General features: G+C 29.3%; 1 pseudogene; it reads right to left on the reverse strand.

The window, feature by feature from the left end:
* Positions 1 to 26,680, reverse strand: part of LOC142324790 (protein turtle homolog B-like) — a 436,696-nt pseudogene that overhangs the window by 287,555 nt on the left and 122,461 nt on the right.

Below are 26,680 nucleotides of genomic sequence, written 5' to 3' on the forward strand. Positions count from 1 at the left end.
TGTTTTTTTTTTAATTTCAGTTTTAAATTTTGTTTAAATTAAATAGTTAAAAAAAGATTTTCTTCAAAAATGTAATTTTTAAACTCACCTTTATATTAGTATCATAAAGGTTTTTTTTAATTTACCGTAAGAATGCGATGGAAAATTTATAATGCTTGTATAAAATAGAAGTTACCGTAAAGTAGAAATCGCAGATAAATTTACAGCGTGAAATAAAATGTAAATATATTAATGATTACAATATATCTCCTATTTTAATATCAACCTTTTAATGACGCCATACTTCGTCTCACAAACTAAGAATCACAGTTCAATTATGAATAATACCGTAAAGCGTAGTTACTTCCTTACTGATAAATCTAGTATATAAAAGTAACGAATCTGCGTACTTGATTTATCAATTACGGGCGGAATCCATGAAAGTCGGGGAAATTCATTAAAAGAGTTCGTTTTTTCTCAACCGTAGTGTGTTCTAATCGTAGTTCTTGGTATCATATATCAGTATTAGTATAAATAATATACTAATTAGTTATTCACTAGAACGATATCATAAACATTAAACTATATTGTTGAGAGAAAATATCATATTATTTACATTGTTTAAAGTGGTAGAGAGGTGATTTATTAATAATATCACAATATTAACACGCGGTGGATTTACGTGACATGGGATAATTAAATTATGATCAAATTGCTCATGATAAAATTATGCTGAATTGTTAAAATAGATATTCATTTTAGTTTTGTTTTCTAACAAATTGTCAAAATGTAATTAATATACATACACAATTATTACTTAAATTTTATTTTTTTTATTTATTCAATGAAATATGTAATTGTAATATGAATTAAACAAAGAAAGAAGAACATTAACATTTATCGTGTGTTTTATATGTATACAAAATATTTTTTTTTTGTTTTTTTATCAAACAAGAGGAAAAAATTAAAATCAAATTAAAATAAAGAGAAATTAGTGGGAAAATTTTCCAATAACAAATTTTAAATGTTATTATATTCCTTTGCTAAAATTATTCTTATTGCTGAAATTAAAGTTTTATAACAAACAAGTATTCAAATAGGATATCAAGAAAAGCAATAAAAAATTATGAATAAAAAAAGGGTAACAGAAAACTGATATTTGTTTTAAAATGGAAGGAAAATTATAAGAATCTATTCCTATAAGGTAAGTAGCAAATAACATAAGATACAAGAAAAAATACACTAAAATTACTCCTCGTACAATAAAAAGAAATCTATAACATAAATTTACGAATTAAAAATAAGTATTTACACAACTGTAGTTAGGCCGTGTTAGTTCTGTAAGTTGTTAGTATATAAATTTTTTAGACAGAAAAATTGTGAAAATAATTTAGGTTCAAAGATTTCAAAATAATTACGTTTCAAATTGAGTTTGTCAGTCAGACCCAAGTATGTCATTTAATGCAAACTCTTAAGAAAAAAAAATACTTACGTGTGGCATATATATTAAGATGCGACGAGTGTAATTACGATGAGTATTTTATTAATGTGGCTTATACCGAAACTTTCAGAATTATTTAAATATTTTTGATAATTAATAAACAGGAGAAAGATAAGAGAGAAAGTTTTGTTTAGAAAACAGTTAAAACATTTTACAAAATTTATGACAAAGTTTATGGGTGTTAAAATTTGTTTAAAAACTAAGATGTTTATTAAATAGACATAAAGTGCCTATAAAGTGGGATTATAAAGTGCTTCAAACCAGTCAATTTAATAATAATAAAGATCAATATATAATACATTATTTATTAATTAACTTTCTTAAAACATTAGAACATATATTAGTTATATATTTTACTTATAATACAAAATTTTCCCTAATAAAGTTCGATAAAAACCTGTAATTTTTTCAGAATAAGTTATAAGGAGCACGTACGCTGAAAATTAAAAAGGTAACGGAAAATTTTTATTTCCCTCCCAATCACGTGTCTTGTAACATAAATTATTTTCCTTTAAATCATAAAGTCATCATCTGCATTGAAGTTAAACATTATTATTTCATTGTTAGCCGTTTGTGGCCTTCCCAATTAAAATTTAAACTAAAGTAGGTTTTCACAGCTAAAGGTGAAATTGATTGTAATGAAATCTAAGGCAACTGATTGCAATCACAGAAGATGAAAATCAAGTCAAAAGGTAAAGCAAACTTATTATAGTTATAATTTTATCATAGTGTAATACTCAACCTTATACGGCCAACAAAACAATACTTTGCCTATGTTCTCGAGTTTGAAACGCTGGACCAGCCACTATGTAATTATGACTTGGCTGGAAGCTATTTTTATATTTTTAGACCATTAAAAGAAAAGCTGCAATGGAATCCTTTTTATTCCGATGAAGAGGACATGGAAGCAATCCAAAAATTTGGTTCGCAGCAGACCAAAACTTTCTCCCAAGAAGGAATTCAAAACCTTGTTCAAAGGTAAATAAGGTGTACTAAAAACAGAAGTTTATTATGTTGAAATTAAATTTATAGAGCGTAAAAAAATGATAATTTTAATTTCTCTTTACTTACAATTTTATTTGTATAAGTATTAAACACATATGTTTATACATTTTGCCCCCTTCAAAAAAAAAATATGTGTGTGTGTGTGTGTGTGTGTGTGTGTGTGCGTGTACACGTGTATGTGCACACTGACCCAGAGTAGCTGTCCAAACTTAAAGAACTGATAATCAAAATAAACAAAAACATTCATGTGAACAGATGCTCTATCTCAGTTCATTTTCCTTCTCACCCCAAATTTGTATTATCGAAAAAAAATTATATTTCAAGAATGGATTAATAAATTTTAATAAAATTTGGTATATATGTAATCAATAACGTTTTCTACAAAATAATTTTAACATTTTCACCTTAGTTTTTTAATTGAAGTATTTGACTTAAGAATATTGGATAAAATAATAATTTTATCGAGAGGAATAAATAATTGGGAAATTTTCCGTTTATAATAATATATTCTTTAGTTTGTATTTAATTTACTTTTATCCTTTAGCTCTTATCTCTCATACACGTTTTATTCTCATTTTGTTCATTACGTTTCTTTCTCACCAATGAATTTATTTCTTTTCCTAATAGTTTAACTCATAACAGTAATATAATTTTTTTATTATAAGAGAATGAGTTAAGATTATAATAAAGGTAATATTCGTTTTAAAAATTTTCATACGGGGAGCGTTCAAAACATTTCTCGCTCTGACAAAGAAAACAAGATCTTTCAGAAATTTTTATTTTTAACGTAGTCACCTTGCAATTTAATACATTTAGACAACGATAATCTTTTTAATACTACAGTATAATGCGATTTGTCAAATTCTGAAAAATAAGTTATTGTTTACGTCATTATTTGAAGTAAATCGTTATCCAGCCATTTATTTATATTTATGAAGAGAAAGAAATCACTGAAATCAAATTCCAGCGTAAAGCACTTTGAGGCATAGGTCATGGAGTTTTGTAGCTACAACCCGAGATGTGTGCAACACAATACCACGGTAATAGAGCTCTTTTTTGCCAGATGTGGACGTTCAGCGTGAGTAACACCTTTCAATCGGTCAACCGTGTTTAAATAAGACTTAACATCTTGGAGAAGTGATCAGTCAAATGAGATTTTTGTCAGCTGTTAAGAAACGTGGCATCTATCGAATGAAAATTTTTCATGCCCAAACATCGTGTAAAATGTAGTGGACACTGATTTTGAGAAGTTTGCAAACTCACCCACCTTCATTCAGTGATAATTTATTACAGAATTGTGAAATTTGTAACGATTTTCTTCGTAGTAACGGTTTTTGGGCTTCCCCAGAGTTCATCACATTGAATCAATGTATGGCAACTTTTAAATTCCAAAACCCAATTTTTTACCGCCAAAAATATATTAAAAATTTTTTAAGTGGATTTCAACACTTTTTTTTGTCAGTTAAACCTTTTAAAACAACATAATTTATAATCGGTTGAACTTAAATTTTATCTATTTTTCAGAAAATGTCAAAACTCGTTTTCTTTATTTGATCTTCACAAGTTACTAAATACACGCGTCCAAACTTTGCGGCCCACTATCCAAAGGATTTATCATACTTAACACACATGGTCATTTGGCCATATTTGCGCCATCTCTGTGTCAGGCCAAAACCTTTCCGTAAAGCCCTAGGAAGAGCAACTTTAAATTTTAAGCTCTTTGTTAATGGCTGTAACGTTGCCCAGACAGATTATTTAAATTATCTTAGGTACTTAAATAAACTTTTTTGATATATTATATTAGTAGCCGGTCGGTACTTTGCCCCTGGACCTCCGGGGCCGATTTAGGGGCAGCCCCAAACCCCGGGCAGAGCTTGTTTCCCTCTCCATTTTCGTAGAGGCCTCGCCTCCTGGACCACCACATTGCTCGTTACCCTCAAGGTTGTTAAAATAATACTGATAAATAACAATTTAGGTATTCAGGCTTTATAGAAATCTAAAAAAAAAACTAAATTACAAAAAACCAAAACTGAAGGGCTATAGTAACTAAAATACACAGACATTTGACGACGAAATCTCTACAACCTATTTCTGTTGCCATGGTGACAGAAATATAATATTGAATTAAATTACTGTTTTTTTTGTTTTTTTAATGAATTCGTTAATTCCAACTTCACCCCCACGCGGGCTAGGGTTTCCATCTATGGCTTCCCTGGGGAAACATTAGTATATTCTGAACATTTTAAAGGAATGGTTTGGTTGGCTTTCGCGTAATGCTGTTTCAAATAAATAGACAACTTTTACAATTATATCCGTGTATAATGAACAAAATAGAATATTCCTTAAATTTTAATGATACGATCTTAAAAATGTAACTTCAATAGAATAAATAAAATGGTAACATATATAATATGCGCTTATAAATATTTTAAAGCCGTGTAAATATACGACTGAGTTTATTTTAAGTATATATCAGCTACGATTTAAATATTTATAATACGTTACAGAAGGCAAGAAGCACAACCTCTCTCATGCAAGCAGAAGAAAATACTTTGTACGTGGTCGCTACTCTAAGATATTATGTAGTACCATACTACAAGCGTACTTTTTTTTTAGTTTCTTTAAATGTTGTTTTTGAAGTAAAAATTGTTACGTTGGACGTCGATGGTTATAAATTTGTATGTCTGTATATATTATGACTGAAACTGGAAAAAAATTCAAGTTTTCTTTTTACTGCATTTTAATAATATGCATATATTATTTAATAATACTGCAAATTTACTGCAATAATATTTTTTACTTTTCAAGAATACTGAATCATTCGATTTTTTGAAGTTAATAAAACAATTATAGTTAAAATTTTAATTACAGCGTATTTAAATGAGTAAAATAAAAAAAACTGTTTGCAGTTTTAACTTATCCATCTTGGTAGTTCTAACGGCAAACCTCTGCAGAAAAATAAGCTGTACTAAGAAAATAATAGAACTTTTTAAACTTCGGTGTCTTAATTACGAAATTTTATTTTATTTCTTTCTATTTTATGAAAATAAATAATTCATAAAAACTTCATTTTATATTAAATAAACCAATAATTATTGGTATTAGTATAATATTTATTTAATGCTTGTTATGATGTTCTTAATGTTTAGAAAAGATTACTGATACTGCTTTTGAGCTCTAGGCAAAATTTCCCTAGAAATGGTGATTTATCACAAGAACACTTTTTCTCAAAATAAACCTTATTTAATTAATTATACTTTGAGAAATAATTTATTAATAATAATAATAATAATGATAATAATTGTAATTAGTTATAATTATTAATTATATATCTGTCTATGATGAGAATTCATCTAGTTGGTGTAGAATCATCCCCCGAGTGATTGCTGTGCAATTATACAAAGTCATATATATATGACTATATATTCACTATGTACAGAGTGAATCCAAAATTGCATGGCAATCTCTCGGGAGATGATTCTGTAGCCAAAAATAAGAAAAAAATTTATATAAACATAGGTCAGAAAAACGGATCGTTAGCAAGTTTCGACTCTTAAAACATTTAGTCGTGCCTTATTCTCAATCTGTGAAATAAAATCGTAGTAAAATTCTTGGGGTACAAATCGAGGGGTAAATTTGATGCTTCTTCATGATTTGTTGGAAAATACCAGTTTTTAGGTTTGGAATAAAATAACTTTGTTAATTTTCCAATTAACGATTAAAAGTTTCTAATTAACTTTGTACAGATTTTAATTCTGAGAAAATTCATGTCGAATTAAAACATCGTATAATAGAACATGGCGCTACTATTAGGGATAATAATGATGCTATTAGACGCGACCGGTTAGCATGGATTCGTCGAGCTTAACTATGCACTGAACAGAATGACGGCCACATTGAGCAACTGCTTTGAAGCATTGTTTGCAGCTTTATCAAGTAGCTATTTTGATATTTAATAATTATTAGAAAACCCAAAATTGTATGTGATTTTTATTTTTTTACATCTATTTTTTATTCATATTTTCCGTTATTGATAAGTTTTCTACTTGTTTTCATTTATATTATGCTGTTCTAACATAGATGAAAATTGTTCTCTTTCAAATCGTATCACTGTTGCGATCTAGTTTGGGTGTTTTGTTTTAAATTAAAGTTTAACTTCTTAATTTGTGTTTAATTTTAATAGAATATTTTACGTAAATTTTCTCAGAATTAATTACAAATGTTAATTAGAAGTATTTATTTGTTTATTAGTCAATTAACAAGGTCATTTTATTCGAAACCTAAAAAAAGTGTATTTTCCGACAAAACGTTTTCATGTTTTTCCGCGTTTTATTTAAAACCTAAGTGAGATAGCGGTTGGGATCCCTTTTATTCAATTATATTGGTCAAAACCCATAAGGAGGCACAAAACTTCCCCATGATTTGTTCCCCAGGAATTTTAGTACGGTTTAACTACACAGAGGGAGCAGAAAGTAGGGCTATATGTTTCGCGAACAAAAACTCGCTAACGAACCATTTTCTGACCTATATTTATATGAACTTTTTTCTCATATTTGGCTGTAGAATCTTATCCGAGAGACTGCCGTGAAATTTGAAATCACTCTGTGTGTGTGTGTGTGTATATATATATATATATATATATATATATATATATATATACTCGTAGACCTTGTACGAGTCAAACAAGTTCATTTATCATATTAATATTAACTTGGTTAAGTAAATTAAACTCTAAAACTATCACATATTACGAAAATTTTGAGATAAAATTCAAATCAAGCTTTTAAGCAATTAAAATTTTTGAGAGTAAAACTTCCTGTCATCAGAAGAGTAAAGAAAGTAATCTAAATCACTTTATTTAGAATGTATTGCAGCGTTTCTTTTACTGTCGCAAATAAAATTTGGCATCGTCTTTATACCAAGGATGAAGGAAGTCATCCCTTCTTCTATGTACTGTACAAACTCAGTTAATATTTGATCAAAGATGATGAGGAAGGTCAAAACCAAATCTTTTAATTACGTTTGCCACCATCCTTCTTTGCAAATGGTTTACAAAAATACTTATAAATACATACAAAGATTTCCTTGACTACGTGTCGATAACTTGACACATAAAGATCTTCATTTTTATCCACAAATGGATAAATTATACTTTCAAGATATTCAATGTTGAATCTGAATCACATAGGAGGGATATGTAGCTGAGAATTATCTATTCTTTTGGTATAGATCTTATTACACTGCCGACCACTCTCATTACACGTAATTTAATCCAAAACAGAATGTTTGAAAATGTGTGTTATGTTATACTCTACTGCCCATGAATCCTGTGCCTCTAAATCTCCGTCGAAATTCGAGCTTTTATGATGAAACTTATTTGAGTTATTTTTGTTTTAAGAGAAATAAAACAGATGAAGGAGTGGATGTAAAACAGAAATGAGATTTTCAAAAGTAACAACCTAATTAGAACTAATGAACTGAATATATAGCACACTTTATTCATTAAAAGTGAAATTATCACTTCTCCTCATTTTTTTTTTTTGTTTAATAAACGGTGCAAAAATACGAATTTATATTTTACACATATTTAATTCCTATGTAGGTGATTTACCAAGAACGTAACAAATTGTAGGACATGTTTTACTGATGAAAATACAAGAGAAGATTCATATAAATAAATATTGGTTGAGTAAAGTTACGTTAGCGAATGTCAGCTGGTGAAATCTTTCATCCTGATTTCTGCTCTACCAGTAGAATTAAGTCAGAATGTAATTCTTTGGATGAAAATTGAAAAAAATTTCAAAACTTTATTTTTTCAGAAATCTAGGGTAAAAAACAAAATATTGTGGTCGTAAAACATAGTATTTTATGTTTGCTGTGATATAGCTTGGTTAAATTGGTAATAAAGACATATAAGTTTTAAAAAAAACTTGTAGAAAATATGATTTTCAGTAAAATGGAGTAAATATACTCTATTCCACAGAAACTAAAAACATATTAACTAAGTTAATATGAATGTGATAAAACTATGTACTCTGGTAAGAAATTTGAAGTTTAAAAAACAAAACATATAAAAAGGTGGTAGATTTTAACTAGGTAATAAAGGAAACAAAATGTTTAGTATAAAACCAATAATTTACCTTTAATTTGGGTCCTAAAACATACAGTTCGGCTTAGTTTTACCGAAAGCGCAAAAATCAGGGCGAGATTTTTCGGCATTCGATACTCGCTAACGAAATGTTTCTGAACCTGTATGTACTTGAATTTTCGTCTTTATTTTCACCAGTAGAAGGTTCTGAAAATTTGTTACAATTTTCGTGAATCACGTTATACATGTTTTACAGACAGAATAAATTTTTATTTGTTTTTTCACATTATCATTTTTCATATCCATTATAATACGTGTTCCTAGCCTTTTCAGAAGTATGATATCATGTCTCTATTTTTACTTTTTTTTAATACTTTTATTTATAGTCGCATCAACAATTAAAGTAATTAGCGACTTATCAGTTTAATGTAACTGTACCGGTAAATTTGTAGTCTTGAACAAACTCAGGTCGACTACTTCTGAGACGTGTGGTTAATTGAAACCCAACCATCCAAGAAAACCGGTATCCACGACCTAGTATTCAAATCCGAATCAAAATAACTACCTTTATTAGATTTTGAATCTGAGAACTTCGACTTCGAAATCAGCTGATTTACGACCATGAGTTTACCACTAGACAAACCCGGTGGATTATGTCGCTTTTATTTTGCTTCAGTTATAAAAACTTAGCAATCTTAGCAAATGTACATACATGTATATATTTCATTCAAGGCAGCTTTATCTATTTAACCTTATTTTTTATCGAAAAAAGAACTACCTCCTCACTTTTTCTATCAAAACCAAGCAGTTGATGCCGATTTAATTCTATACTATATAGGTTAATTTTTCTGTATTTTATTTTTTCAAAATCCTGTGATTTCCTTACTTTTCCTATTTATTTTTTTTTGTTTAGAATTTAATCGCCTTTCTTTTGTTCATCAATTTTGTTGCATTCCCAACATTGGTAATGTTACCTACCATTCTATAGCTAACTGATCCATAGCACAACTACATCTTAAACACACCTAGTTTTATACGGTGCATATATAAAGGATTCAAGGTATACTGAAAAGAGTGACACTTATAATTAAAAATTATATATTTTAACCTTATTTTAAAATCTTCTTTAAAGAGTATGTTACATTTTAGAAAAAAAGACATAATTACATTAATTATAATGGTTAATCTTATTTACTTTTTTTTAAATAGTCACTTTTTATAATTATACTGAAATATATAAACTGTACAAAACAGTATATGCTTTCTTTTCTAATGCGGAAATTTAATGTAACATATTTTATTATTTTTGAGTACATGATAAGTTTAATAATAGTTCTAAAGTATTATATATTGTAAAACGTAGATTTGAATGTACAGATCACTTTTGTATAGCCAAAAAGATTCTGAGAAATGATTTATACGTCATCAATTTTGTGTAAGTTAGACAGGTAGTTAGTTATTAGCTACGTTGTATAAAGGTACGTTGTTATTTGAGTTTGCTGTCAAGAATCTTTCTACATATATCTTCATCGTTGTTTCACGTCAGTTATGTATCGATCAACAAGAAAACTAATAGAATGTATCTTGTCAGAAAAAGAAAAGAAGTAAAATTGATCAATTTATTCTGACATAACTTATATTAGTATTGAAATAATCTGCAGACAAGGAAATTTTATCAGGAACCTTTCTGATTTTACATTTTTTCTAAATAATTTTTCATAAAATTGTTTTAATTTTTACCAATTTAATATATTGCATACAAACACACACATATTTCATTAAAAGAAGTTATAGTTTTTGTTAGATATCTTATCAATATTTTAATAAGACTGTCAATTACATATATACCCCAATTACATTTTTATAAAATAAAAATATAATTGGAACATCATCTAGTGAGTGTTGTATTAAAATATTAATATCTGGTTACATCCCCAAAACATAATAATTGTACATCTCATATTCAGAGGATTTTCAAATATTTTTCAAAACTGTTAAACACATAATTTTTTTCTAAACCAACTAAAAAATGTATAAAATCAAAAAATAAAAAATAAATAAAATAATGATAGGATAAAGTGACGAATTTCATCAGCGGTTGCACGTAGGCAACCGTTTAATAAAACATTATCAAACAAACCGTTTCGCTGTACCGTGTAGGACGTTGCAGTTTTCTTTCCAGCGACAATCTGAATAATGTAATATACTGTATATTGTTATTTTACCAGGAAGCTCGTAGAATTTGGAGCTTTACAAATACCCTAGAGATACACTAATTATGAAAAGACTAGGAGTTTATAAACATTGAATGCTGTTCGTAAACAGCCTCCCTAAATTGAAAGTAGAAGATTATAGAACTATAATGTTGACATTATCTTGATTTGGCTTAAAGTTACATTGCAGTTGCAGTTGCAACTGCAACTGCAATATAACTTAAAGCGGAAACGTGAGCTTATCCATTCAAGTTAGCGTTAAGTAATTTTTACAATATAAAATCCATTTACGAATGGATTTTATAAAATGACAGAAACAATACGGAACTTGGTAAGAAGGGAATAGATGTATCATTTTTAATGTGCATAAAACGAAAAATTTCACATAGTAAAATTATGTAAATAAAATGGAGGATTTACTCAGTACATAACAGTGGATAGAAACTGACTAGAGAAGAATTTTCTTGGTCATTACATGAATGAGGTTTTTCAGTTTAGTCATAAATTTTGTTGGTATTGTTTGTTGTATTAATTGATGAAATATTAACGATCTTACGCAATATAATTTTGGGAAGACAAGCGTTACTCTTAACGAAATTAGATCAACAATAGATTATCTTATCGTGCGTAACAGAACCTGATTTTTCATTCTAACTGTACGTAACCTCAATAGAAATTAATGAAATTCAATTACGGTGGACTTGAAGGGCTAATTTGGATGAGTTTATTTCGTTTTTGGTACCGTTGAAAGTACACCACTCATTCTCATTGTTGACCTTTTCTATCATCCCTCTCTTCTTACATTTGCTCTGTAGATTCTTGTTAACTCTCGCCAAATTATTACTAAAGACTTGAGAAAGGTCACTGTCTCCACAGTACTGCAAATACCAAAACGCTGTTTTTACTGGAGTACTAATAGTAAACAGCTTTATACACTATGCGGAAGACAAATCACTAGCCAATTGAAACCGACATGCTTATCGTGAAAAAATAGGTCTCCAATCGATTTTTTAGACAGATTAATTTTTCTCAGACTCAAATTTTTTTTTTACAATTTAAAATATTCCATTTTAATAGACCAGTTTTAATACTTCTAATGTATATCAATGCTGTATATGAAGGCATATTAATCACTGTGCCCGGGGATAACCGCAGAAAACATTTACCAGTTTTTTAAAAATAAATAAAGAAAAAACTGGAAGAAAACTCTATAATTTTTGTTTTCCGACGTATAAACAAAAGGGGTTTTTTATCTTGAGTTTTTAGCAGTTTTTTTATTTTTTTAAATTAACTACTGGAAATTATTTAAAAGAAATAAAGGTACAATACAGGTATAAAATAAGAAAATTATTTTCTTTGCATAATGAGATAATAATAAATTTTTTACGAAAAATAAGGAAGGTGGGAAAATAAAGTATGAATAAAAGAATAACTTTTATTAATAAAAGAAAAGAGAACTGTGGCAGAATCAATAATAATAATAATAAGCGAGTTAACAGTTCACAATTCACTTGAATCTAAAGAACTGCTCTAGAAGAGTTATAATTAAGAAATTTGAATAATTTTTACATTTACCATCTTGAAAGTGTTCAAACGTAACAGTAAATGAAATAATGTCGATAATTTTAAAATGATATATACTTACATAAAACTGACTTTCTTATCACCAATACAAATAATCAATCATTTTTATTCAATAATCAGTTTAAAATACTTCTCTTTAAACATGTATATTAGTAATTCACCGATTTCGAAAACTACCTGATGTGGATGATCAGTAACCATAAAAATAAAAATAGTTCTTTTATTCCAGTATTTATTTTGGCCAGAGTAATGTATAAGTTGACTTTTTGTTATAAAATATTTCAGTATACACAGTAAAAGAGGAATAAGTAATAAAAAATTAACCTAACTGTCTCGTCTTTATTTTGAGTCAACCCCCTTCCATTAAAATTAAAATCTGGAATAATATAATGCTAAACCCCTCCCAAAAAGTTTTAAATTACCTCTTTTTATTATTATCATCATCATCATCATCATCAATTTTTTTTTTCAAAAAGTAACAATACAGCAAAATTTGATAAATATGTGGTACAATGGTAGTATAGTTGTAGAATTGTTTTACATAATTACGGTTTCTATTACATGAAGATATTATCACTTGAATTACGTGGTTTATGTTTATACACGAACTCCTATTTTATCAGTTTTGCCTCATTAACGATTTACAGTTTAACAGTAGAAAATGCAGTAAAATTTAGGAAGGAAAAAAGAGGGATGTTTGTACATAATAGAGAACGATAAAGGTTTACAATTAAAATAGAATAAAGGGACAAACAATGAACAATAATCCTATTATTCATAAAGAGGTTGATATATGAGTGTTTAAAGTTGACAATAATGATTTGGTAAAGCTGTAATCTTTTGAGTTTATAAAAGGTATATAAACCACATTCATCTACGTGTTAATTGTGCGATTCAGTAATCTGTTAAATAAACAATGATTATTTACCCTTAATCGTTTTAAATCCTTAAACAGCACTTACAAAGAGGCATGTAAATTCATATTAGTAATCTACTTTGACAGTAAATTTAAAATAATAAATTTATTTAAACAAGATGGTTAGATAAGTTACAGAAGTATACAACTAAAAATAGTTCTAAAATAAAATATTTTCTTTTCGTTTAAATTAATTTGTGAGAATAATAAGAAAAATGTTTAATATTTAACAAAACTTTAGTAATTTTTCCACAGGTTTATTTAATTTTTCTTAAAAATAATGTTATTAAATAGTTCAAATTTATGAATATATATATATATATATATATATATATATATATATATATATATATATATATATATTAGTGGACCCGAGAATGCTTTGCTATTGGCAGAATGCCAACAGTTGCTACAGTTAAAACCTCACCAATCTTACTACTATATAAATCATGAAAAAAGGTATAAATAAATAATTTATATCTTTTGTTTAGCCGAATCTTTATTTTCTTACAATTAGATACTACAATCTAGCTATAAGTAAGTTGTACGACTAACCGGTACTTGAAAGAGGACCACCCAATAATAATGCTCAAGTAATACAAAAACAATAGTATAGCATAACAAACAATGGAATCATATGAATAATATAACATTTGATAGTGCCTTTGAATGTCCATTCGGATGTCCAACCAACATTCATCTTGAAACAACAAAATAAATGACAACTTAAAATAGAACAGTAAACGAAACAGTAACTCTGAAATAGCCAAGAAACAATAAACGTGGGTACCAAACCTCCAAACCGGTTCATCATAACGGGCCATCAATAACATCAAATACGTAGAGTCTTTTTAGACTCCTAACGTCCTAGCTGTTGTCTAGCGAGATGATTAATATACTTATCCAATCTGGACACATACCTCGAACATTCAAATTCCTCTCGAACGTACGGAATGCCGACGTAATCGTGGATTTCATTTCTCGCGAACCACGAAGCGTGGGTTATGTTCCGTAGAATTTTGTTCTAAAACTGTTTAATGATCTCCACACTGCTGTAGTGGCCGTTCGCCAGAGTCCATTCCTGTACATCCGTATCAGTTTCAAGAAAGCATTGTTGAGCAGAAAGTTGTTGGAGAAAGAAAGTTGTGATCTCTTACCCAACACTTAGAACATCTTCTTAAGCTTAATTTCAAGCAAATTCCTTACCTCCCTAACATGATCCCTCCACGTCAAACGGCGATAAAGGTAAAAGCCCAGGTACCATACTCTACTGACTTGAGATATCCTTCTTTTTTCTTTTTTTTTTCTCAGCTCCCCTGGGCCGGACCGACTTGTTGGTATTACGCCGCCTAGGGGAGTGTCTTTAAACTCAAATAGGCCTCCCCACCTACCGGCTATATACCGGCATGGCAGATCGGCCTACCGGTTAGCTCTTTTTGAGAGTTCTTTATTATGCGCTTTCTGAGCTGTCCTCTCCAGACACAAAGACTTCCCAAGCTACCCAAACGGACCCTATTGCGAGTGACGATTACATGGAGTATATTTTGACCAGCGATTTTTGAGTGATGAAGAACTCATTGCGCTCCTCCCAAAAAGCCTAACTCACTTAGGGACAAGCTAAAGTTGATTACTGACCTTCCACCTGAAGTCAAAGACACTTCCACTAGAGATTTAAGGAGAGTAGGTGAGCAGGATATGGGTAACAAACTCGCAGCTGGTGACATCATAAAAGACGAAATAACTCTAATAGGAGACCAAACCGTTGAAGAAAAGAAGAAGAAATTTAAGATACATTATGACTCGTGAGCCCCGGAAAAGGAAACCCTTTCTTGTTTATTGAAGGCGTTCAAAAAGATAGCTACACAGTCACCAAATGCAGCGTATATACTGCCTTCGGGCAGTACGGGAAATTTTGCCAATAAGATCATATCCTATATCTTCAGAGCAAGGGAAACACCTGTATATGTGTTAACTCTCCAAGGGGATGGTGGGACCGGGCACATCGGTAATAATCAAATCCCGATAAAGAAGGCTATTCCACCGTTGCGGCAAAGCCGAACAGTGATTGTTAAGGCAGAAGGAAAAACGTACGCGGAGCTCCTCCGGTCCATGAAGGGTGCTGTCACCAGCGAGGAGGTAAATAACGTCATCTCACTGCTAAAGGGCCATAAAGAGGAGCTCCATGTTAGGATACAGGATGCAGAGAAAGCGGAACAATTTACATCTATCCTGAGGGACAAGGCTGCCGACCTTCACGTTGATATAAAAAGCAGAGCTGGAAGGAGAACTGTTGTGCACATCCGAGATGTCGAGCATGACACAACAGAGTAAGAGGTTATGGCCGCCATTCTAAATCGCGTGGGTTCTAGCGAGGAAGTCAAGATAATATCCAAGAGGAAAGGTTTTGGCGAGACACAAAATATTACGGTCATGACCTCTTACAGAGCGGCATGCAAACTGGTCGAGGAGAGAATAAGAATCGGGTGGATTAGTTGCCGGGCGTACATCCGGGAAGAAGATAGGTGCTACCGCTGTTGGGGCACGGGCCATAGAAGGCACGAATGTAAGGGCCCAGATAGGCTCGATTTGTGCTTCAACTGCGGTAGCAGAGGTCACAAGATAGCGGATCGCCTGGAACCTAAGCAATGCCTCGATTGTAAGAGCGGTGAACACAGGACTGGAGCATGGCAACGTAAGAAAAAATTGCATGATTAGGACCATGTTAGCGAATGCCAATAGGAGTATTCTCGCTCACCACTTAAGCAGCCGTGTTGTTGCAGACAAGAACGTAGACCTCCTTGTGGTCACCGAACCCAATAAATATGAAGCTGCCAAACTTGGATGGACTGTTGATATGTCGGGAGATGTTGCCATTATGGACGTAAGTCATAGTATACAATGTAGTTTCAAGTTTAGAGGTAGTGGCGTGGTGTCTGTTGAGAGCAAAACAACTCTATTCGTGGGTGTCTTTAGTTAATGTCAATCAATTTAGTGTCAATCTTTAGTTAATTGTATTCGATTAATGGAACGGGATAATTATAAAAATGTTGCGATACAAATTCTTTGCGAACCAAATATTTTTCATAATACCTCGTATGAAAGATTGTCTCCTTTTCGGAAATTACTACTATAATAACTACATGATTTTGGACGTGAGGTTGGTGAACGTGTACTAAAAAGGGTTGTCAAAATTTCGTAAACTATGACAAGATGCATTCCTTATCTGACTGAAATTTCAGTCAGAAAAACACATTCCTTTGGAAATGTGTTTTGTAAAATTGGCTAAAGAAGATCTCGTAATCAATAAAAATGTAGGAGTCTATCACAATTTATTATTTGGGGATAAGGATCATGGATTGATTGTCTGATCGATGAAACCGTGTGTTCTCACTTTAGAAGTATCAAGTACGTCGAATTTTACCGCAGTATTGGGTTTGTGAGGTATATTATCGGGTAGGTCTATCAAATACCAGTGCTGAATAGAACTACTAAAACTTTGGTACATTATAATACAGCTTATTTGATCCGGGCATTATTGCAATTATTAATGTATATCGCCTTTTTCTGTTTAATTAATCCTCGTTGTGCAAATATCCAGGTATGAGACCTAGCTAAATTGATCATGTCTGATTGGATAAATTTTAATATTCTTGCATTCATATGTAAACAGTAAGTATGATAAGATGATTTATATATATATATATAACAATAACTGTAGTACCGTAGTAAACAACGTACTGTTACATACAACGTACTGTTGTAAAATATACAATATAATTTATTATATAGTTGTTAGTTCAATTTTTTTTCCACTAGATGGTAGCGCTTAACAAGGCTTTTGCGCAGCCTGCTGGCGCACCACGTGGTCCGCTCTGCACCAATAGCAACTAACATAAAAATGTGAGCAAACACAAAAAAACCAACGCAAGGAAAGATCGAAATTATTTTCAAAATGAAAAATTTCATGTTAATGTTAGTTCAAACCTAATTTGTGCGGAATTTTCACAAATATCAACATGTGTGAAATTTCGGCCAAGTGTAATTGTCGCACAAGCATTACAAACGTTGTTGAATAAACAAGAGAATTGTTACTCGATAAACAGGTTGTTAACACAACATGTTGCATTTATGTTGGTAGACGTTATATATATATTAGAAACAGTTTTGCGGTAATATTAACCCGTTTTCTAGCACAGACCGTTAAAATTAATGTAAAAACTTGAATACTTAATATTTATTTGTGGAAAAAAATTGAGAGAAAACCTAATTTTTGCGTCTATTTAATTGATTAATTTAAAAATGTATAATAAGTTTTCAGATCGATACTAGGCTGCCAAATATTTAAAAAAAATTCCTTGGCAAATATTTTTTTTTACCGAGTTATAATAAAAAGATATATATAACATTATGAAATAGATATTATTATATTCGTATTTAGATGAAATTAAAGAGAGGTTAAATTAAAATGAAAGAGAGAGATATAAAGAGAACCATACAATACATGAGAGAGTAATGATTAACGAGACAAAATATAATTTTTCTTCAAAAGATGAATTGTTCACGACGGAAATGAAACGAACTAAAGATATTACATAAATTAACCCGTTCTCCTGTTACATTGCGTAAATGTTATGCATGAACGCAAAGCGTATAGGCATTCCCATATATATACATACGTACATTTTTTGATAACGGATAACATAAACAAAAAATTTGATTTATTTCTCTTTCTGAAATGTTGACAGCTGTATTGTACCGTATAACATAATTTGAAAACGAAGGTGACAAAAACAGAATGACAGATGAACGTAAGTGTCGAGCCCACATGTCATATATACAAATGTTTTGCTAATATTTAATACATATAGAACACAAACATATTAACTCTTAATATTTATCATATTATACTGATTTTCAGAAGTTTATCTTGTAAAGGATTACGGTCGTAAAAGGATTATAGACTGACAATTATAGATATATAATTATAGAATGAATAAAGACTGAAAATTATAATTGATCAAACAAACTCTAAAGAAAAATCCATGACACAGTATTTGATGTTGCTAAGTGACAAAATAACTTTGCGCCTATTTTCTTACTAATTATCTTCTTTTCCAAGTAAAATACTTTCTTGATTCCGTATTTTGCTGCATTTGTATAACTTTTTCAATTATAAACTTTCATAATAATATTTTAAATAATTCCCTTCTAACCGAATATTCATTTCTTGTCTGTTGGGGGTGGGGAGATTAGTATAAATATATATTATATCTTCCTAATTTACTGATAATGTTAAAAGACTTTCTTTAATAAAGATTTTATTTTAATCAACAACATTAAATTTTTAGATAAGCAAACATAATTTAATTTCTTGGGTAGTTATGTATAAAGAGTTGGGTATACTAGACATACCCTACTATATGTTTTCTCAATATGAGATCAACCCACTACAAGCACGGAAGGTAGGGGAACACAAAAATTTTAAATGGAAAGGGTAATGTTATGACTCATATCATAATGGGCTTTGAAAAACAAACAAAATTTACGTAAAATTCGTAAGTCATAAACAATTCTAACCAAAATTGGAACTAATTTAATATTTTTCACAACAAATGTGAAAACTGGTCCACTATACCTGTTAAATAACTGCTCAACATTGAAAAACGAATAAAAAAATTCAGCAAATGCTTTTAGATAAAAACGTTTTATTTTTTATTATAAGACTACTACTTTGGATGTATTGTAGACAATTTTTTAAACTAACCGTAGTGAAATGTTAAATGGTCGCAATTTTGGCAAGGATTATAGGAGAACAAAGTGTATTCTTTTTCAGTGCCCTTTAAAGTTATGTCACAATCCTTCTCTTTCCATTTAAAATTTTTTATCTGTCAAGGAATTTGTAGTGAGGAAGTTTCCTAATGAAAAATATATCGTTTCGAGATAGAAGCAATCAGCTAAACTTCACGTTTACATGTTGAAAAATACGTATTTAAGGATCACACAAACCAAAGTAATAACTTTGTTTGTGTGCGTGCGCTTGCGCACGCGTATACAAACACAATAAGTTTGCGTAAACAAAAAGAAAAATTCATAACGCACAGTGATCTACATAACGATGAATATATTAAAATTACAATCTTGTAAAAACAAATTCATTTTTACAAAACTCAGTTTTAAAATATTTCAAAATTTTGGCAACTAGCTTTTTGCTAATTGTCGATCATCAAATATTTTTAGGAAGCTTTATGTTTTTTAACGTAATTAATTATTTACATTTTAAAACAGGCTTACGTCCTCCTTCAATTACTAGATTAATAATACGGGTAAATAAATTTTTTAACGTGTGTAAAATGCCATGTCTGACCGGAATACGAACCCGGGAACTCCGGATGAAAGACCGAGACGCTACCACTCCACCACGGAGATCGGAAAAGTTGCGTTCTCCGCCGTATATGATTTTAATAATAATTCAATTATGTTTATTCTTACAATTATCAGTTTTGTTATCCTTTTATGCCCTTTTGTTTAATTATTTATAATATTTTGTTCTCATAATTTACAAAAAAAAAAAAAATAATAATATAAAAATTATCGTCATCGTTTCCTGCACGGGTTAGGTCATTGACCTGTTCCGACTTCATCTTTTCCTCATTCTGCCTTTGTCACGTCTTCCACAAGGAGCATGAACTAGAACTCGTATTGGAATTCGATCTTCTTCCATATGATTCAAGTGCTCCGTCCATTTAGTCCTATATAAATAGATTCTTTAATTAAAGGAAATATTTAAATCTGCTCGAATATCTTCATTTTTTATTCTATCCATACGACTCGATCACTGCAATCCTATCAAAACCCCATATCTTCTCCTTGGATTCTACTGTAATCTTGAGATTTCATCGTCCCGGACTTCACTTCCACAAAGTAAAATTGTCACTGCCATTATTTTATGAAGTTTTAACTGGCTTTCGATGGTAGCCTTATTTCTGAGATTCTTCCGAATAGTTTCACACGTTTCTCAAAATTTACTCAACTTATTATCTATATATCATTATTTTCAATGAAAATAAATCAACAGCCCAGGAAAGTAAAGGATTACTGATAAAAAACACAGAGATTGGTGAGTTCAAAATATTGGAATGAACAATTTAGATAACAAATACGATCTAAATTGTTTATTCTATTTATTCACAGGCAATATAGATTTTGATCTAAACATGTACATGAATCAATTATTCTTATGTTTTGCAATCTACATGTAAATGTATATTGAATGAAAACATACGAATGATTGATTGATCTAAATTGTTTATTCCTACCACACTAAGCAGTAAATGTAAATTAAGATAACCATAATCATAAAATAATCATTAATTTTCAAAAGCAAGAATTTAAATAAATCGGTCAAGTAGATTTTAACTTTTAACTCCTTCTTTTTTGGAGCCCCTGTATATATTATTTAAATTTTGAATGCCTTAAAACCCAACCGGAATTAAAATAGATCCATTTTGATGCAAGTTTCTTCGAATTCGGTTGGCGCTTCAGACTAGATATTCAAACAGATAGTTTCAATCTTATTAATTTAGCTAAGACAATTTATGAATTAGGCCCAACTAAAAATTATGTAAAGTTACACATGTAATACGTCGTTTGATTGTTAAAAGTTTATGAATCTGATAAAAATATTTCGTTCGATTTTGTTCTGGGAAGATTACAATTATAAGATTATAGCGTCAAATGTTTAATGACAGTAGACAAATAATTACAAAGAAAACTAGTTGGTTGTCAACGTCTCAGCCTTTCATCCAAAATGTCCCGGGTTCAAAACCAAACAGTCTTGTAATTTTCCATACGACACCAAACTTTTAATTTTATAATCCCATGAACGAGAAGCTTATACGGTAACAAATATCTAAGAGTGAAGTTAATATGCAACCCCCCCCCCCCCCCGGGCCAATGACACGAGGATGATATGTATGACATGTAAATGAGGTGTTGCCTTGTACAGACTCGGCCGAACTTCTGGAAACGAGTGGTTAATTGAACCCCAACAACCAAAGTACACCGGTATCCACTGTCTAGTATGCAATCCGTATAAAAGCAACTAATCTTTACTCAGATTTCAATCTCAAATCTTCGACTTCGAAAATAAGCTGTTAAACAACTGATGTGCGACAAGTTAACCACTAGACCGGCTCGGTGGGTATATTAGTATTACGTATTATAATTGCATTCATTGTATTATCTGTTTAAAGATTATCTCGAGTTGCATTCATGGTTAATACTTAATTTTCATCCAATTTACACGGAAAAAACTAATAATCCTTGTTACTAGCGATGTATTAATTAATGTAATAAAAATCAATAAGATTTAACTTTTAATCGTTAAATTTATTTACTTAATTAATTTTATATTCCACATTTAATATTCTAAATATTAATCTATTGAATGTTATATTTAACCTAACGTTTTAATTCAGAAATTAATTTTCTATCGTACAAAGTACGTGTTGGACTATTAGCACACATCATCGTAACTTTGTGATTTTATCTAAAAATCTATCTTTGTGATTAATCTCAAAAGGAGTGAAGTAAATGCAGGGTTAAAAAATAAAATATTTAATCTGACAGTTAATTAGCGTATAAATAATTATTTATTATTAATTAAACTAAGCGAGACGTCGCCTGCAGATAATTTCTGAAATATTAGGCTTTTCAAAAGGAAAAATTTTATTCCAATCATTATCAGACTTATAATAAAGAGGAAAGCAAAATTTCTAAATTTAACATAATCATTTAAATAATATGAATATACAAAAATTTATCTTTGATTTTTTAACATTAACAATACTTTGGCTGTTTACAGATTAAAGTAAAATAAAAGCTCATTAAATTCTCAAAAAGGTTCACCGAAAAAACACTTTGATGATACATGTTAACAGTAAATCCAGCACATTATACTTCCTTCACAAAAAAATTTAATGAACATATGGGAAATAAAGAATTAATAAATAAAGTAAGAGATAAAGGCTAAAAATTGTACTTTTAGGACTACATAAGAGAGAAAAAGTATAGCTATCGATATAAAAAAAAAAAACTTAATGTTCCTTAATTTATCGATACCCTTTCCACGAGATCAAACCATTAGATGAAAAATTGTAAACCTTCAATACATTATTAAAAATTGAAGTGATCTACTTAAACTTCATATTTAAAAATAAATTGTTGTGGAAAAACTTGTGTAAAACATGGATTGATTTTATCAAAAACTCTTGAAATAAGTTTAAAAAGAGTTGGAAAGATATTGATGGGGTAATAAATACCCTATTATAGGAAAAGTTGTATAAATTTATAACTTTTAACTGTTTCAAAGTGAAACATTTTTTTTTCAAGTCATGGATTATCAAGTTGGGAACAGCTTTCAGTTTTTGCAAGAGAGAAAAGAATTAACCAGTCAATAAAAGTCAAGAATCTTTTAACTTTTTTTTATAAAATTATTGATTTAAACATATTATTTTATTTTTTTTCTAAATAAGTAGTTATAAAATTGAAAATAGATTTTAACCATTATTACAAATGTGTAGAATAAATTTATCTTTGTTTTAAAGTTCCGCGCATATTTTCGAAAAATTTAGAAACTTCATTGATAATTTGTATAAAGAAATAAGTAAAAAAAATTGTGTAAACAATTTAATTAAATCGAAACTTACCTCCAATCGCAAAGCATATCAGCGACATCGATGATCCTTCAGTAACTGGTCCTGCTGAAGAGCTAACAAGTCTTCCAGTTTGATCTAATATCTCTAGTTTCTCCGGTGGCACTGAAAAATATATAAAAATATACATTTTTTAATATCTACTCAAAATAAATATTTATGCAAACATACAAATTATCAAACTAATTATATTTTCATAATTTTTAACTAATTTCAAAAACGGAGAAAGCTTTATTTTAAGCAAATGTATTACACATGTATATGTACACTATAAGCTGTACACCAATCGCAAAAATTCATCGTCCTCGTTCCAAGGTACAAAAATAATCTGAATTAAATTTTTAATTTTATTTTTCTATAGCAAGTCTTTCATAGAAAGGGATTTGGTTAAACACAAAAAGAGATTATACAAAAAAAGGTCTATGTATTTAAACTACGAATAGAAATAATCTTTTAAAGTCGATTATGGCAAAAAATAACACAAATGATAAAAATTATCTGAAATCAGTATCTTGGAAATACACATAGAAAGGAAAAAAAATAAGAGAAAAAATGGAGAATAAAAAAAATATTTTTTTTGCACAAATAAAAGACAAAGATTAATAAAAATGTTACTTCTATACCCGATGTAAACAGTTCGTAACTAAAGTGAATACTCGTGAAGTTTATTGAAATTTTCATTGATATTTAATCGTCTTAAGCATGTAATAAAAACTCAACAGAAAAGTAAGGATAGAAAAATGTAATCTGAATTTTTTGGCGTTGTTTTCATAGCATTTATTTGAAATACTGGGAGTCGTTTTCGGTAACGATTTAATGCACCAGAATACTCACCCTTCCGGTTTGTATCAGAAAATAATAAAATTACAATGCAGATGTAAACCGATTTCATAATAAATTAAAAAAAAAAATTATCATAATCTACACTTAATATATAATTTCAAGATTTTTTAAAGTAAAAATAAATCTGATTTATCCTTTTAACATAAAAAATTAATTAATTAAAAAAATACATATATAATTTTTTTTCAACAAAAGCAAATCACTATTTTTTTTTTTTTGTTGAGATCACAAAAAAATACATTACTAACTGAATCCAGTATGAAATAAAAGCTATTACTAAAATGAAAAATCAAAAATGACCTAAAATTTATAACAACTCAAATTAATAATCTTCTGACATTTAACAAGCTTCTTTCAAAACAGTTAATGCTGTTAATTTAACTCACATGCACGATGAGAAATCCATGACTGTTTGAAATAAAATATTTCGTAATCTCAATAATAATACTAGAAATAAAAATGATTTTATCTTTAACTTTAAAACTTTACCCAAAATCCTGCAGCTTATAAACTTTAAAATAACTGGACAATCACAAAAATCAACAATTTGTTGAATCAATTTTTTTTTCATTTCTCTTACCAAAAATCAGTATATAATTATAATCGTATAGATTGCAATGATAAATTTGAAAAAGAAATTATGATCTAAAAACCGTTTACAACAAATTTTACGTACAATTTAAATTTTGTTGGCCATTTCTATTGTTAAGAAAAATCACCAACAAGAGAGATTAGGAAAAAGTATAAATAAAGTAGTTAGTAAAGCAGCAAATGAAAAATTAATCAGCAAACAAACAATAAATAATATTAATTGACACCTAAACTAGAAAATTCAGAAAGCTTTTATTTAATTTAAAAATACTTAATAGAAATAAACCTCAACTGAAACAACCCAACACCACTATTACCCCAACATGTCTATTTTATTGTTTGGCTGTAATAGATTTATTTCAAAAAATATTGTCGCATGTTCACGGTTAAACAAGGATATTAAGAAACCACAAAAGTAAAAATTTCTTATTAAATTTAAATTTAATTTAAATGTCTTATTACTGTAAAAAAAAAAAAAAATTAGAAAATAAAGCAGATGATAGCAACAATAATAATAAATGGGTATAAGATACAGAATAGTAATTCAAATAAAAAGACAAGATTTATTTAATGACAGTATAATTATAAAAACCAGAAGGTAGCCCAGTATACTAAAAATGTTATAATGACCGCTAGAGCCTAATAGTGTATTAACAACAAGGTAACACTAAAAAAGTTTAAAGTTCACACAAATCGATTTTTTCAAGTATTATAACTTAACAGTTTACAAAAGAACTACCCTACACTTTATGAATGATATAATACTGTCACTTTCACTACCGTTTATCAATAATTCACCAAACAACTTCTTTTATTCAGCCACTGTCCACAATCGAATGACCATGACATACGCTTCACTCGTTGACACCAGACGCTTTACTGATATTGCCATCACCGCAACCGCGTCGAAACTCGGGCTTGCAAAACTACTCTGTTATCGCTTGTTATCACGACTACAAAAAACACAGGCTTGCAATACTACTGACTCTTTCCACTGGTCCGTGGCAATATTTATATACCCTTGCCTGTAGAATCAGTATTCTCATTCTCATCCACCTAATTGTCGAATCGTAATATTTTTCATTGTCCACTCCCTTAAGTTTTTCTATAAATTCTTATTCCGGTCCGGTAACCCTGACCGAACAACAGCTTTGGAGGTCCCATTGTCTGTATTACAAACAACAGATTGTTAAACGGACCTGTTAGTCTGAGAAAAGAAAACTTTTTAGTTCCTTCTCGGTTCTTCTTTTCATTATTATTTTCCTTTCTTTCTTCTTAATTGGAAAAAATCCGTTACCTTGGTTCTGTTACAATATAATGACATCATAAATCTTAAAACATTTAAAAATATTTCCCCGCGCATGAAAAAAAAACTAAGGAAACAGATAAATATGTGTTTTCCGTTAAAATATGAATATTTTATTAAATCATCTTTTTTGTATACTAATTTTGCAATCACTTTCACCGACCTTCTTTATTTGTAATGAATGAGTTGTTCCTTTATTCTAGTTTATCTGCCTTATGCTCTTTGAGTGGTCTACGTTTTGTGGTGACTATATTTCTTGAATTAGTTTTATCGACTCACAAACGTTGTACACTAAGTTATGATGGGTACCCTAAACTGAAGTTTAAGTGGTTTACGTGTTTTTAAACTAAATTTATAGTTCATATTAGGGATTACCTATAATAAAAAGAGTTATTTTTTCATTATTTATTTTACTTTTAATTCCTATTCTAAAATAACAGATGAAATTACTTGTTTTGTAGTATTTCTTTTGAACTGTTTAGACATCAATTAGTTATAATTATTATCTATTTATTTTACTTTTCATTTACTGTTTAACATAAATATTCGTGTATATAATTTTCTGTAGTGTCTACTAACGATGATGTTTAATAATCAAAATGACCATCTAGATCTAAATTTAAAAAAAATTATATTATTGTAAATGGGTTTTGGAGTGTTGTCTTATTTTACAATCTATTTCAATAACAGTTCAACATATCGTTTCATTTATGCTTACGATAATTAAGATAAATATTAAAAAGTTTTTTCTTCTTTCAGAAGAAAAATTAAAGAATACATTTTTTTTCTGTTAAATTTCTATGTACAATATTTTATCCTAAAAAATGATAACTGAAAAAATAAATTTTAATAAAAAATATTTCACCTTGTATAACTTAAATCTAATTTTTCAGTCTCATAATTTGTACTTTTTTTTAAAATTCCAAGCTATTTTTATCCTT

Source organism: Lycorma delicatula, chromosome 5 (assembly GCF_047948215.1).
Source record: "Lycorma delicatula isolate Av1 chromosome 5, ASM4794821v1, whole genome shotgun sequence".
NCBI classification, from domain to species: Eukaryota; Metazoa; Arthropoda; class Insecta; order Hemiptera; family Fulgoridae; genus Lycorma; species Lycorma delicatula.